We start from the raw sequence: 6,000 nt of genomic DNA on the forward strand, positions 1-6,000 counted from the left end.
CAAAAACTTCTCAATTATTCATCAATGTTTTTTTTCCTAGAGGGATTGTGCAAGTACAGCTATATCTTAGGGAGGTGGATTTCCATATCTCGAGCTATACGACTCTTTACACAAGGCTTTATCTCGGCCCACAAACACTTTGCCCCACAGTGCATCCATACGAATCAGACACCATGTACCGCATTCACAGTCCATAAACCAGCTGCTCTCCTGTAAGAGTTCCAGACATCCCGTCTCAGTACAGTTGGTGTGAATATAGGTGTTTGTGTAGGGCACTGCTGCTCAGACCTCCTGCTGCCTTATCGGCCAGTCATGTGCAAACATAGTAACACATACACACACCACACGAACACTGGTAACAGAGTCCTAACGGCTAACTGCTCCCATACCTGTTTTGGAAACAGATATGGTATCGTGGAGGTCTTGATGCATAGCTAAAAGGAGTTCAACATATTATCCTTCTCTTTATATAGACTCCGTCTTGCAGAGCACGCGAGATGAGCCAATATCACATTGCCACGATCGACTTGTCACGTTTGAGAATTAGAGTCCAGGATTGCAATTTGGTTGACTGTTGTTGTACGGAGCAAGATGATATTCTCTTACAGCTACTGCAAAGCCGGTATCTTTAAATTAAACATTGGAATTGATACAGCAGCATGGTGAAATAGTGGTTGCCGTCTGCCCCACAGCTCTGAGTTTCGATTTCTTATAATTGTGTGACCTTCCTGTGTCTCTCGGTGTCTGTGTGGGCTTTCTCTGAATGCTTAGGCGCCTTCACACATTCCTAAAACGTCCATGGTAGGTTCTTTGAAGACTATAAATTGTCGCAAGGTGTGAATCTTTTGGGATAGCCTCTGGCTTACGTGCTATCATAATGTGGATAAGCATGAAATAAAATGGATGGGTATACAAAGGATGCAATTAAAATGTGTGGTACGTTAATGCAGTAGTCTGTTGACTTCCAATAAAGGCAATGAGATGTGGAGTACAGCTCTGCTCACTGGGTTCCTTTCATTATCAGACAAACAAAAAAATGTTTGTAGATGCTGGTTATAAACATGCTTATTTATTACAGTCATCTTTTTGTTAGTTGTGTTTATCAGGCTTCACGTTGTAAGGAGGGGGACGAGGAAACCAATGATGGTGGTGGTTTCTTTGCTGAACAGCAATATCAAATTATTACTTTTTGTACTTTTATTTGAAATGTCCATGTGTGACATGTAATTAAAAACTTCAGATTTTTAATGGAACTGGCTGCATTTTTATCAATTCACACCACCTCACATCCAATTACTATTAATCCATTTTCTGTACCATCCTCATCAGGGTCATAAAATGGAGCTGAATTTAAATAGACTGGGAGACAAATATTAATACAATAAAATGGATGCGCTTAGAATGAACTCATAATGATTTTTGACAATCCTCTGAAGGAGATGAAACGTGGTCTAGAGGGAAACAGGTGAGTCATTCATGCCTTTGCAAATTTCTCAGCCCAAAACAGATCAAGCCTTTCACAAACATCCTCAATCCCACTTTGTTGATTTCACTTTAATATTTCAGAGTGCCTCCCAAACCTAAGCAATCCCGTTTTCCTCAACGCACTGTTTAATCTTTTGAAGAGGTATCGCCCAGCTGCCGCTCTTCACACTTTCTTTTTTAAGCTGTCTATGTTTTACTTCCTTAAAAGGGTGCTACAAATCTAACCCAGCCAGCTTTCTCTCTTTTTAATTCTTCACGAAACACAAATGGCTTCCCCTTATATCGTCTACCGTGCGAGTGGGACACTGACCTTTGACTCACCACACCGATTTACTCTCACAAACACAAATCACCTTTTGACATAATGGTGTCAGTGATTATATATATATATATATATATATATATATATATATATATATATATATATATATATATATATATATATATATATATATATATATATTTGGACATGTGATGATTGGCACAGGGGGGGACTAATGAGGGGGTCTTGGAGAATTTGTAGAAATTCAAGGAGAGTCAGGCACACCCCTATCCAAGAGGCAATAAACATTTTGGAAAGATTTACTTACTCGCACATACATGACATCGCTCATCAAATTACAGCCTTATCGAGACAAAAGGGGAATTAGAAGGTCAAACGCAACCACTCTGGACTCAGAAATGCTATTGTGGAACCAATGGTCTAACAGAGTGGTTATGTGTTTACTTTGCAGTTCAAATAACATCGCCTGAAAAACTCTGTCTTCCTCCAAAGTATACAAATCATGCAGTGTAGGTGGATACGAAATATTACATAAAAAATACAAAGTCAGAAAATGTGTGACCCAAAGTGTACAGATCATATACAGCAATATCCGTGATGGAGGTTGTTGGTAATAATTCCCACATCAGAAATAAAAGAGCAGTACAAAATATGAAAGATTCCATAATCAAAAGTCCTTTGCCATGAACAAGCACATGAGCATGCACGTGTCATATCATAAATGTGATGGCTACTGTCACCAGTTATGAATGATAAGCAGCACATTGAGTCATGAAATCATAGCACATGTAAATAGGTGAGAGTTCACCTGAATTCTTAAAGAGGAATGTGGGTGTCACCCACCTGAGGAACGGGAAAAATCTGGCTGGCATGGCCTAATATAAGTTGCATAGTTCTTGGACAGTTGAAAATTGGGTGAAAAGAGCAAAGGACCAACCAAAAGTAATTGTCACATTAATTCAAGTACTATATTTCTATTCATTATTATATGCATCATGACAATTAAAGGTCTTGCTTTGGGTGTCTTCCTATCCAGTATGCAATATTCTTTTAACCCAATAAATCAATTAAAATGACTTTCTCTGCCTGGGACACACAGATCACCAGCACTTTGTTATTTGACGTGGCTGCGACGCCCACCACTGACATCAAATTGATGAACAGGAAAAGTGTGCTCTGACCGACAAAAGCCTCTTTCAAAATGACATCCACATATCTTTCAGTACAATTTCATAAAGCGTGTCCTTCTGTCACACTGCAACTGTTATTTGCCTTCACCTCCACATAAGTGAAAGTCCCAGCTAGTGCACAAAACCTCCAGTCACAGTCACCATGGGAACAACAACAATCAAGTCATACCAGGAAGACAAATGATGAGCAGACAAGAAGAGATAGAAGAGATGAAAGGGTCTAATTAAAAAGCCAATGTCATGCTGGCTGTTTTCCTTTATAAACTCATATACTACATTATTGCCTATTAGCATCGAACAAAGATAATAGGAGCGCAATGTGAGGAAAAAAATATTACAATCAAAGTGGCGACATTTATTCAAACTAAAATAATAGTGATGGACTATTGCCTTCCAAATTTTCATTGGAAGCTCCAGATCAAAAATAGCTGATTGATAGAGAGAATGTTAGTTATCATTGTATTTAAGGCGTATGGGCACATGTGGGTGCAAAAATACAAGTACTATAACACTAAAAAATGTAAACATCCAGCATCAAAGGCTGTCTTATGGATGTATGGAATGTTTACACCTTTAGTGAAGATTATACTCTTGAATGTGTTTTTGTCTACAGCACATCTTATACCTGCTAATAACTTTATTTTACACTTATGTAACTCAGGGGTGTCAAACTCATTTTCATCGTGGGCGTAAGTAATTATGTTCCCCGTTCATGCCTTAATAAGTGTGAAAACCCATATAGATGTCACATTATTGTGTATAATTGCTCGTGCAGTTAAATATGAAATTACAGCGCCCAAATATTTAATGCTATATTTGAGCCTTTCAACAGTCGTACATGTGCAGCCATTCATTTTCATTGTGTATGTGGTATTGATCAACCTTTCTCTCACACACATTCACTTATTATGTAAGAGCAAAGATTTATTTTTAGAAAGTGCTATTAGAGGACACGCCCGCTACAGCAACCCCCCCACCCAACCCCCAAGGCTTTCACTACATGTTCTGGAACTATAATGTATGGACAGCATTTGGATAACAGCTGAAACAAATGACAGTCATAGCATTTTAATTCATTCCATCCAATTATCCCCTAATGGATATCTTCCTGCATCTACAGTTCAGTACACACAAAAACAAAAAACAGGCCACAATTTCCATCTTGCAGATAATATGAATTCATGGACCTAAATTGTAAATTGCAACAGCCATGTGTCACCAATAACAAGTTGACATCCATTTCTTTCATTTGTTTCCATGTTTGTTTTTATGCAAAGCCAAGTTTGAGAGTGCGGTCATTCTGAGAGCATGTCAAAGCGACTGCACAAATGTGTTATGTCATGGTGACAAGTGCTCACTGGCTTACTAATACTTTTGCCACAACAGTCTGTAATTTCAGCGGATTGCTGGCTACTTCTGAAGTACCATTGAGCACTGCCCAAATGATAGAACATTATTGTGTGGAATCTTCCCTCACGTGTAATGTGGTTTGCTGTGTACCGTGCAACACAATATGTATTCTCTAATATACATACTGAAATAAAAAAAGAGTAATTTTAATTTCCCCTTGGGTGATTTGAACATTTTGTAAATTTTAATTAAAAATAAATAAATTAAATAAACAGTTTTTCCCCTGAGTACGTCCACAAATTTTGTAGCCTTTACAGATAAGTTGATATATATTACCTTGCTAACAACAGCTGCAACATTCATTTGATTAAAATCTATGCAATTGGGGTTATATTAAATACTAGGCATTGCTTTTGGCTAGTAGGAGAAAAAAACATTAATAGAGTCAAGTTAAGCGTGAGAGAAGCGATATGAACACTCACACAGGCAGAAAATTGAGGTGATGCACAGCCAAGGGTCATATGAACACAATTCAGTAATTAAAAACTTTTGGATTAGAACTTCCGTATGTATCAACTCTCCAACATTAATTGCTTTTTCTGTCTGAGAGTGATGTGCTTCGATTCAACAAAACATTCAAGATGAAGGAAAAAGTGAAGGAAACAATTTATGCCACTACTGTCTTTCTTTGAACTTATCCCCCAACCAACTGTGGTTCAGTCCCACTCCCTTGGCGAATAACAGCTAGAAAATGCCAGGCTTGACCCTCCCCTTACTGCGCCACTCAATAGACCCCTTGTTCCAAGTTCAGTGTCCTAGAAGTGAGGCTTCATGGAGACAGCATTTTAAAATCTGCTTCTTTGTGCATGCATATGCACAGATACGTGTGCTAGGGGACATATCCGTAAATCTTAAGAAAAGGGGAGGGGGTCACTAGTGGATAGAAAGCACGTGAACACAAAGCATTCATGCAAGAAAAGAAAGCACTAGGGGTAGCAAAGGTAGGCTGAGGAACATGAGAGGGGGAGCCGGTGGAAAAATCATTAAGGGAGCTCGGAGGGTTGCTTCAGATTAGATTGTTAGAGGCAATAAGGCAAGGCTCTCCAATTAAAAGACAGGCAGGCTTGAAAAATGCCCTTTTAGTTTTAAAATGTCATCTTTTGTCGGGGTTTTGATGCTTGAGTGTGTTTCCATGTGTGTCCTGTCCGCGTGATTGTATATGAGTTTTACCTGCTGTTTCTTTTCTGGCTCTCCTTCTCTTATGTGACCCAGGTGTTTGTTATTGTCATAAATTCCTGTCTGTGCATTTAAAGTCCCTGTTTTTGTGTGTCGGCAAGTGAGTATTATTTGACTATTATATGTAGGATTCAAACAAAATGCTGTAAGCCTTTCATATGTACAGATTTTAGTAGGAGTATCATCGTGTTGGAATGGTATTAAATTATATGAGCTGCCAAAATGGATGTCCAGTTCAGATAAGGCCTGCAACTGCAATATGAGGAGGCCAGAAATGACACTGCACCCTCAAGGACAGATGGATGGATGTTTGCCGGAACGTGGCTCACCTCCAATTTGTCCCACACACACAAAAAAGAACAGATGCAATCAATAGAAATTGAGCTTTATTACTAAATATATGTGTGACGAGGCAAGAAGCCTAGAGTTGACTTATGAGGGCTGGAAATTGGGAAA

The sequence above is a fragment of the Stigmatopora argus genome, chromosome 14 (assembly GCF_051989625.1).
Source record: "Stigmatopora argus isolate UIUO_Sarg chromosome 14, RoL_Sarg_1.0, whole genome shotgun sequence".
In the NCBI taxonomy this organism is placed as follows: domain Eukaryota; kingdom Metazoa; phylum Chordata; class Actinopteri; order Syngnathiformes; family Syngnathidae; genus Stigmatopora; species Stigmatopora argus.